Genomic DNA, 9935 nt, shown 5'->3' with positions numbered 1-9935 from the left:
ATTCCAAAAATAACTCAAATAACATCATACTCATTAAAACATGTAATTTCAACCCAAACAAAGAGCATCCAAAAAATCTAGCACACCAACCTACCAAAATATTTCAAATTTCTTAATCTCATTCCGGTCTGAAGCTAGCAAGAAAGGAGAACTGAGCAGCAGAGAAAGAAACCCACAACTGTATATTCAGATTATTAGAGTTGTTAGTAGTTGGAGTTAAGTTAGTAATGACTAGTAGTTAGTAGATGGATATTTATGAGGTTAGTTGGTAATATCCCTATAAATAGGGTGACTCTGTATCATGTAATAACAACTTCAACACAACAACTTCACATATAATATTATCTTCTTATTATGTTCTTCTCCAAAAAATTTAACATGGTATCACGGTATCAGAGCCATGGTATCCTCCTTGAAGAGGATATGCCATTAGTTTTTCAATGAAAAATCACCATGCTTCTTCTTCAAACCCAAATAATCAATCCCCATTGTCTTCTTCGTCTCTAATGACAGAATCATATTCTAACGTAGTTTAGAATAATACACTATACAATATTATAAAATGTATAATTTTGTTGCAAACAATTAAGTATAGTCATGCTTACTCATTAATAAAATTGTGTACATGAAGAACTTTGTTCAGCATAAAATTATATATGCTTCCGAAAATTTCTCCTATAATGCCGAGAATAAATACAAGAGAAACTTCAGCTAAATCATATGAAATACTTGCTAAATAAACATCAAACATTATCAATCTCGGAGTGTCAAAATTTTGAGAAAGATAAGACAGAGATGAAATGAACATAGCTGCGGCAACGACCCAGAGTTTAGATGGTAGCAGCAAGTGTAAAAGCAACCGTGATGATGCTGGTTGAGTGCAGGAGAAAACCCTAGCAGAAGTTCTCTGCTCTTCGATATTGGAAAGAAGGTTTAGAAGGGAAGGGAAACAATTTAGAAAACCAAAACGATAAAAGGGTAAATGTCTAATTATGGATATTTTTAAAAATAAAAAATGGGGTTCAAAATATAAATATTTTTAGGTGGGTTAATGATACTGCCACACAAAAGTAGGAGAAAGGAATCCATAGCTCATAAAGTTTATGTACTCTTCCTATACTCCCTATTTAAGTACGCCACAAAAATTAAGTACACCTTCTTTCTTAGCCATTTCAAGCTCAGGTTTCTTTCAATATTAGTTTTTGAGTTATGCTAGCCAATAATATCACTATCCTATCACTATCCTCTCTCTCTTAACTTTTGAGATATTGAATACGGTCAATTTTTTTTTCAAAAATCAGTTTCAGCTTCATCATTAATTTTCTCTCTAATCACATTTCAAAAATCACTCAAATAACATCATGCTCATTAAAAATGTAATTTCTAACCAAACAAAGAGCATCCAAAAAATCTAGCACACCAACCTACCAAAACATTTCAAATTTCTTAATCTCATCCCATCTGAGGCCAGCAAGAAAGGAGAACCGAACAGCAGAGAAAGAAACTCCACAACTGTATATTCGGATTATTAGAGTTGTTAGTAGTTGGAGTTAAGTTAGTAATAACTAGAAGTTAGTAGATGGGTATTTATGAGGTTAGTTGGTAATATCCCTATAAATAGGGTGACTCTGTATCATGTAACAACAACTTCAACATAACAACTTCACTTATAATATTATCTTTGTATTCTATTTTTCTCCCAGAAATTTAACACGGTATCACGGTATCAGAGCCATGGTATCAGAGCCATGGTCTCGTCCTTGAAGGGGATATGCCATTATTTTTTCGATGAAAAATCACCATGCTTCTTCTTCAAACAAAAATAATTAGTCCCATTGTCTTCTTCGTCTCTAATGACAGAATCATCTTCTAACGTAGTTTAGAATAATACACTATACAATATTATAAAATGCATAATTTTGTTGCAAACAATTAAGTATAGTCATGCTTACTCATTGATAAAATTGTATACATGAAGAACTTTGTTCAGCATAAAATTATATATGCTTTCGAAAATTCCTCCTATAATGCCAAGAATAAACACAAGAGAAACTTCTGCAAAATCATATGAAATACTTGCTGAATAAACATAAAACATTATCAGTCCCGAAAAGGCAAAATTTTGAGAAAGATAAGACAGAGATGAAATGAACATAGCTGCGGCAACGACCTAGAGTTTAGACGGTGGCAACGAATGTAAAAGCAACCGTGATGATGCTGGCTGAGTGCGGAGGAAACCCTAGCAGAGGTTCTCTGCTCTTCGATATTGGAATGAAGGTTTAGAAGGGAAGGGAAACAATTTAGAAAACCAAAAAGATAAAGGGACAAATGTCTAATTATGGATATTTTCAAAAATAAAAAAATGGGGATTAAAATATAAATATTTTTAGGTGGGTTAATGATACTGTCACACAAAAGTGGGAATAAGGAATCCATAGCTCATAAAGTTTATATACTCTTCCCATACTCCCCATTTAAGTACGCCACAAAAATTAAGTACATCTTCTTTCTTAGCCATTTCAAACTCAGGTTTCTTTCAATATTAGTTTTTGAGTTATGCTAGCCAATAATATCACTATCCTATCACTATCCTCTCTCTCCTAACTTTTGAGATACTGAATACGATCTCTTTTTTTTTTTTTTTTCCAAAAATCAGTTTCAGCTTCAACATTAATTTTATCTCAATCACATTCCAAAAATCACTCAAATAGCATCATACTCATTAAAACATGTAATTTCAAACCAAACAAAGAGCATCCAAAAAATCTAGCACACCAACCTACCAAAAGATTTCAAATTTCTTAATCTCATTCCGACCTGAAGCTAGCGAGAAAGGAGAACCGAACAGCAGAGAAAGAAACCCCCACAACTGTATATTCGGATTATTGGAGTTGTTAGTAGTTGGAGTTAAGTTAGTAATGACTAGTAGTTAGTAGATGGATATTTATGAGGTTAGTTGGTAATATCCCTATAAATAGGGTGACTCTGTATCATGTAACAACAACTTCAACACAACAACTTCACATATAATATTATCTTCTTATTCTGCTCTTCTCCCAGAAATTTAACACGGTATCAGAGCAATGTTATCCTCCTTGAAGAGGATATGCCATTAATTTTTTGATGAAAAATCACTATGCTTCTTCTTCGAACCCAAATAATCAGTCCTCATTGTCTTCTTCCTCTCTAATGGCAGAATCATCTTCTAACGTAGCACAAGATCCCACTGGACTTTTCTATATTCATCCTAGTAAAAATCTAACCTCTATCCTTATCACCCCTGTCTTTACTGGCAGTAACCATCACTTTTGGTGTCGATCCTTTTCTATGGCCATTATCTCCAAAAACAAATATGGCTTTCTCACTTGCTCTATTCCTTCTCCTCTAAACTGATGATCCTCTATTTCTAATATGGGAGCGTTGTAATAACCTGGTGTTGTCTTGACTATTTCATTTACTCTCTTCTTCCCTTACCCAAAATTATGGTCTTTGAGAGCTGAAACGCGCCTTCACGCGCCTTTCAGAGTTTGTTGTTATTGTCACTTCTTCTTTTTCTCTTCATCTTCTTCTCTCTTCTCTTCTTGTTCGTCTCTTTTTTCTTCTTTCTCTGTCAAGAACCACTCCCTGTTCGCACCTTTTCTCCCTCTCTTTATCTATCTGTTCAGCCCACCACCGGCCACCCTGTGCCCTTGCGGCATCCCCAGCGTCCCCTTTCTTCTTCTCTTTTTTTTCTTCCTACTCTTCCCTGATTATCTCACTCCCATCTCACTCTCAAACACAAAACCAGAGCAATAGCCTTATTCCTCCTTTCTGTCACAATCAGAATTGCCGGCGCACAATACACGCATCTTCCTTCTTCCTCTGCGTCACCGGGTCGGACGTGTCCTCCTCTGCGTCACCGCTCACCGCACGCCGCTCACGTCTTCCCCTAACAAGAGCAGTAGCCATGTTCCTTCTTTCTATCATTATCAGAATAGCAGTCCATGCTGCACCTCTCTCTTCCTTTGTCTTCCTCTGTCCCTCGCGTCACACGCCTCTTCCTCTGCATTACCGTGTTGCACGCTTCTTCCTCTGTGTTATCGCGCTACATGCCTCTTCCTCAACCATCTCATTGAAACTTATCCAAGATGGGGATTATTGACATCTTCTATCCACCAGCTTGTGGGGGGCATATTAGAGTTGTTAGTAGTTGGGAGTTAAGTTAGTAATGACTGGTAGTTAGTAGATAGATATTTATGAGGTTAGTTGGTAACATCCCTATAAATAGGGTGACTCTTGTATCATGTAACAATAACTTCAACACAACAACTTTACATATAATATTATTTTCTTATTCCGCTCTTCTCCCAGAAATTTAATCGTCTTGAGGTATGTTATCAATTTGTATATTTTGGTTAAAATTACACCTTATTGCTTCATTATCAGTTGTTGCATGTGTTTGGGTTGAATGAAAAAGCTGAAATTTTCCAAATATTTCTTCCAAAAGTGAAAAACTAATAATAAAGTCATGTATCTCTTTAAATCTTGGTGATGAATATTTCATTCGATGAGTTCTTCACATAAAGCTTTTTACCAAAATTTTCATTTCAATTGTCATTTTTTGAATTGCAATTGGCATTTTTTAAAAAAGGGAATGCATTAGATCAAAAGAAAGCCAAAACTTAGGATGCTCTTTGATATTTTATTTCAAACATACCAAAATTATAATGCAAACATTCTCAAGATGGACCCACAATAAGCAAACTAAACAAGTTTGAAACAAATTTCTTTTTCATTTTTTTAGGGAAGTATTTGAACAACTGATACATCAAATTAAATCCATTTAGAGTAACCAAATTTCAGTTAGTGAAAACAACTTCATCATTGCAAAATAAATATATATATAAGTGCAAAGGTTAGTAATCAAATGTGTATCCCCATGTGTTTCTTCCTTAGAATTGCTTCTGTGCCACCTTTCTCCTCTTCTTCTTGAGCTTGTGAAACCCAATCACATAGTCCCTTCACAACCAAACCAAAGTTCTCACTTTTATTAATATCATTATACACTTATACTCTAAATCACAATTACATAAGTTACAAACTTTTTTAGCATAAATAAAAATTTCAGAAAATCAAAACAAAAACAAAAATAAAAGAGTCGCCTATTTTTCTCGACATAAGAAGGAAGAAATAGAACGGAATCATGAATAATTTTAAGTACCTCATTCCTAGTTGAACCGAAACCACTTGTCGGATCTAGTTGAACAAATCGTGGAGGTGCCTCTCATCAACCTCAAGCTCCAATCCCAATGTACAATGACGTCGTAATGAACTAGTTCGTTGCATGCAACACCTGTCGCCGTCGGCAATGGATTGTTTGCGAGGCTGTTCTACTGTGGATGCCGGTTTGTCGCCATCATCTTCTCCTTCTTCCGTCGTGTTTCCTTTCTTTACCGTCATGTTTTCTTTTTCTCTGCTTCGTTTTGTCTTTCTCTCTTTCACCCTTAATCCTCTCTTCTCGCGATGTCGTCGGAAGAAGTCTTCTCCCTGCCGGCGCCACCTACTCCTTCATACCGAGAACTGAATTTCTTTGTCTCGTTTGTGGGTTCAAGTTGATAAAAAATTATGCATTAGTTCATTATTTTACATGTATTGGATTTTTTAATCTCATGTGTATGATCATAATTCTTGGTGAAATAAGATTAGTTCTATTTGTTACTTGTTCTAAACGATCTTTGTATTGGTGAAGTACTTTCATTTTGTATATTTTACATTAGGGATGTTATGCTAGTTATATTAAGTATAGATGTTATGCTTGTCATACTGGAAAAAAGGTTGGATGTTATGATTAAGTTATGTGGTCCAATTTAGTTTATATCGATATTTCTCATGGACAGGTGTTGCTAAGTTAACTGAACATTATCTAAAAATTAGTAATTTTTAGTTAAAAAATTGAAAAATTGCCACTGGGTCAGGTTGATAAAAAATTACGCATTAGTTGAATAATTTATTTGTATTGGATCTGTTAACTTCCTATGTATAATTATGATTCTTGGTGAAATAAGATCAAATGTATTTGTGAATTGCTCTATATGATCCTTCCATTGGTGAAGTATTACCACTTTGTACATTTTACATTATTAGGAATGTTATGCTAGTTATATTAAGTCGAGATATTATGTTGGTCATGCTGGAAAATTTTTTTGGATGTTATATTTAAGATATATGGTCCAATTAAGTACAATGTTTTAATGTACAATATTTTAATAGTGATAATTATAAAAGATTTGTTAATTCATTCACGTCTTTAATGATCTAATGAAATAGAGCTTAAATAGTGTCTATTGCAGGATCTCTTAAAATTCAATGGAATGAAGACTGCTCCAGCAAGAAAGCAGAGTCGCGCATCCAAGAAAGGATGTGTCGGACAGAATCAAAGGTGTAAGGAGAAGGCCGGGAAGGAAATGCCCACAAGGGATGAGTCTATGACCGACACACCCACTGGAGAGGCAATAGATGATAACTCTGATGATGGTCGCTCGGATAAGAGGCAAATTATTGGTATTCTGACTTTTATAAAGTGATTAGAATGTCTAATATTCTTCTTTTTTTATTGGCCATTTTTTGCTTGAGTATGAGTTGCTATTGATTTTTTGTATACATTATTTTTTTTTATACTCGGATGTTATGTGTATTTAACTTAGGATGTTAGATGGATAATCTTATGAATGTTAAACCTATAGAACTACGAGTGTTATGCTTCCTCTTTATTACCTGTTTCTACTAAGCTCAAATTTATTTAAATAGGAAGCGCAGTTGCGCATCAAGGAATGTGATAAGAGGATTTGTGAGGAAACACCCATGAGGAATGAGTCTATCCCTGAATACACACAACTGTTGAAATATATTTTTATTATAATATTCTTCTTTTTATCTTTAAAAATATTTTGTAATTTGTCAGTACTGGTTTGATAGTGAGTTGATATTGATTTTTTTGTATTTATTTATTTTATTTACACTCGGATGTTATAGGTATTTAAGAAAGAAGGTTAACAGGTTAAACTTGTGGATGTTAAACGTACGAAACTACAAGGATGTTATGTGTATTTACTCAAACTCATATTTTTCTATAATTAATAGATAATATTTGGGTGTGTAATAATAAATACAATTTAGAAGAAAATGATAACTGAGTGTTGAAAACATGAGTCACATACATCATAAAATGAGTGTCCATATGATTTGATATACAGTAATAATTTCTCTTTCAATATAATAGATACACCTAAACCACAAACTTGCTATGTGAAAAATAAGTCACACAAAAAAAAGGTTGAAGAAAAATAATATTTATATTAAATTTTTAGATATCTTTTTAATCATGTGAAAATAAAATTGATTTTGTGTATTTTTATTTTCTAAATAAAAAGCGCAATCACGTATCAAGGAAGGGACTCATTGGGAAGAATCTTAACTGTATGAGAAATAATTGTAAGGAAATGCCCACAAAGGACGAGTTTTGGAACCACACACCAGCTGGAAAAGTAGAAGAAATGACTTTGATGAAGGTCCTTCAGATAAAAGGCAAATTAATGGTATTCTAGCATTAATATGAACTAGATTAGCTAATATTGTTATTTTTGACTCGCCTCTAAGGATCAATAATAATTTTGTCAGTGATTTTTAATATTCATGTTCAGAATCAGCCTTTTGCTTCAATAATTTTTATTTTAAATTCGGATGTTATGTACATTTAACATAAGATGATAGCTGAATAACCTATTGGATGTTAAATGATTGAACTTACGAGTGTTACACTTCCTCTTTATCACTCGCATCTACTTAAGCTCAAAATTATTTAAATAGGAAGCACAATCGCACAGCAAGAAAAGGATGCATTGAGAGGAATTCCAGTTATGAGAAGAAGATTTGTGAGAAAACACCCATGACAGATGAGTCTATCCCCAAAACAATGGCTGAAGAGGAAGTGGATGGTAAATTTGATGAAGGTCCTTCTAGGAAAAGGCAAGTTAATTGCATTTGTCGTTAATAAAAATGCAATTACTTTAAGGATGTTAAACGAATAAATTGTAGTTGTTTACATGTAGCGATTCTAGAGAAAATGCAATGGTAGTGTATGTTGCGCCAAAGGATCCAGTTCACGTTAAATTTCCAATCCCATCATTCTCACTTGGCATCACTCAGATGCACATACCAGACTCACCACCCGGATCTCCAGTAATAAACGGGCCATGTGTGACACTGGAACCCAAAACACCAGAAAATATCAGGAAACCGGAAGATGCGGTGAAAACACTGATGCCATCAGGGGATGTTCCAAGGCCTATTGGTGCTGATATAAACATGATATACAGATGGGCGACGGATTGCAGGGCAAAACAACATACCACGATGGCGTGGATTCGGAATGGTGATGATGTTGAGTTGCAATGAGCAGACTTGCAATCACTGGGTTTGCGGAGAAGAGTGAGGGATACGGTAAGACAAAACAAAATGGCATCAAAATTTGCTAAATATATATTGTGCATTAAAATTCTATAAAATGCATCATGCTATTATATTCAGGTTGTTAATTACTGTTGTGCCATGTTCAATGCTTCGAGCATTACGAGATTCTACAAAGATTTTTACTGTCTTTCTCCAAGATTAATGGTTAGTGAAAAAATTTGACAATTTGATAAATCTTTAATTACGAGTTTTTGGTATGATAAGGATGTTATTCCCAGGTTCTGATGATCCTTGGTTGTTACTTACTTAGTGGTAAATTAGCATTATTTATGCTATAATAAATCTAAACAAGTGTGTGACGTAGTGGACTTTTGCAGATATCATTTTAAGTGTTTAAATAATCAAAAAGTGGATTTGTAGGGGGTAATACTGACTGATAAGAATATTGAACGGTATGTCGGCCCGAACAAGGAATTAGTTCCTATTCTTAGTTAGTACATTGGTCGCAGGCAACGCTGGTTCAATGAGAAAAGGGCACTCATCATGCGTGTGCAAATTAAATGCACTTATTATATTAGCAGCTTGATGCTTGGATTCCTTATATTCTTTGAGCTTGGGCGGGGCACTGTCAATGGTATCACGCAATATAGCAGCCTCTTCTGCATCAGCCATGAAATCCTGAGCAACATTGTAAAAATGAGAACACAATTTCCTAAAAATGATCATGCTGTAGTCAGAGCGGTCCATGTCATGGCTAGTCTTGATGTATGTGTGTATGCGACTGATATTCTTACTCCATCCGGATAGAATGTACTGTGAGGACACCACTGTTACACAAAAATGCAAAAGCACAGCAAGAATGTGGCAACATAGAATACCATCCGATTGGAACATGAAGTAATCACATCGAACTTCTTATAAATGCACGCAATATACGACTCAGTATCTGCTATACACTAACCTATCAGACACCATCTTTTGTTAGTCAACCTCACATTCTATATTTGTGCCATGATGGTTGATTGAGGAGAGGATGCAACTCGCCTTCTTTATAAATTATTTCTGAACATCTCGAAACAGAGAGTTCATGTATTCTCTCTAAAACTACTTCTCTATTGGAGAGCTGGAAACACAAGGGATAAGTCTCCTTAAATCAGCAACATCACGCTCAAGTTTCTTTTGCTTTTTGTCTATAAGATAGTTTTGGTATTGGTGAACAAATTGCAAGGGAGCTCTTGCTAGTTAAAAATTTATCGAAAAATGCATGCATGCTCTCACTACGCTGTGTGCTCCTCATGTCAGCCCAAAATTCATCTTGGAAAAATACTGACACCCACATGTGTCGGTCGAGAAAAATATTTGCTAATAAATAAATAAAACAAAAATTCAACATCATATGTTAACAAATAATTGCAACATCCATGTCTACTAGAAGGTAACATGTATTTAAGAGAAATTTATCTATGAGTTATGTCACTTTATTGGGA

The sequence above is a fragment of the Arachis ipaensis genome, chromosome B07, assembly GCF_000816755.2.
Source record: "Arachis ipaensis cultivar K30076 chromosome B07, Araip1.1, whole genome shotgun sequence".
In the NCBI taxonomy this organism is placed as follows: Eukaryota; Viridiplantae; Streptophyta; class Magnoliopsida; order Fabales; family Fabaceae; genus Arachis; species Arachis ipaensis.
This window is presented reverse-complemented; position numbering follows the sequence as displayed.